This window comes from Bombina bombina, chromosome 6, assembly GCF_027579735.1.
Source record: "Bombina bombina isolate aBomBom1 chromosome 6, aBomBom1.pri, whole genome shotgun sequence".
Taxonomy (NCBI): Eukaryota; Metazoa; Chordata; class Amphibia; order Anura; family Bombinatoridae; genus Bombina; species Bombina bombina.
Window position 1 is genome coordinate 425,119,222 of NC_069504.1, and position 1,023 is coordinate 425,120,244.

Genomic DNA, 1,023 nt, shown 5'->3' on the forward strand with positions numbered 1-1,023 from the left:
GATCTGTAAAACCCCATTAAGTGCTAGATTATGAGTGGCTCGCAAGCGAAATAGGGTTTATCAAGGCTCTTTGCGCATGTCAGAAGAAGTGTGCATATTACAGGTTAAATGTATATGCATTCGCTCAAGCGCAATTGAATTTAACGTGTGTTGGGAGAACACCACTTTAGAGCTCTGGTTAACTGTTATGCTCTTCTAGTTGCACAAAACATGCTCGCTTTTGCAGCACATATACTAAAATTGGAACGATAGAGAGGAGATAAGCATGGCCCCTGCGCAATGATAAAACGCAAATTCATGACGTGTTCCATTTTAAAAAAAAAAAAATGCACAAAACACATATAAATAAACTGTGCAGTACAGTTGTGTGTATTATATATATATATATATATATATGTTTATATGTGTACATATCTATTTATGTAATTAAATGTATATATATGTATTTAGATATATATATATATATATATATAAATATAAACACATAAATACATATGTATACACATATAGACATATAAGTGCATTGGAGCCCTCTGCAGTCAAGTAATTTTAAACATGTAAAATCACATTTATGCAATATTCATTTTTAATAAAGCGTTTAACTTTGTATGTAGTGTAAATATTTAACATTCCAATTTTCTTCACCTAGAGGAATATGTGTAAATATATATATACAAAACATGGAGGGGACTGCACTCTCATACCGGACCGGGTACGCATCCCATGACCCTGTAACATGCTCAGCCCTGGGTGCTCACCGCCGGCACTCACAGGAAGCTGTGCTGTCCCGAGAGTCACAGGCAGTTAACCCCAGAAAGGTTAGTTACCGCATCTGGCCAAATGGGACAAGCCCAGGTACCACATCAAGGTCCTTTCCCATTCCTGAGACCCTAAAACAGCCACACAATGCAAGCTCTCAAATCCAAACAAACTGGGAACAAGGGAAGGGTGCACAGGCTTATGTAATCACCCAGGAAATATACATAGGCCTGTGCACCCTTCCCTTGTTCCCAGTTTGTTTGG

General features: G+C 37.9%; 1 non-coding gene across 1 annotated transcript; it reads left to right on the forward strand.

Moving 5' to 3' along the window:
• Positions 1–210: 210 nt before the first annotated feature.
• LOC128665348 (U6 spliceosomal RNA) lies at positions 211–317 on the forward strand. The gene has a single exon (XR_008403106.1). It is a non-coding gene; the product is annotated as a U6 spliceosomal RNA (small nuclear RNA).
• The last annotated feature ends 706 nt before the right edge of the window (positions 318–1,023 follow it).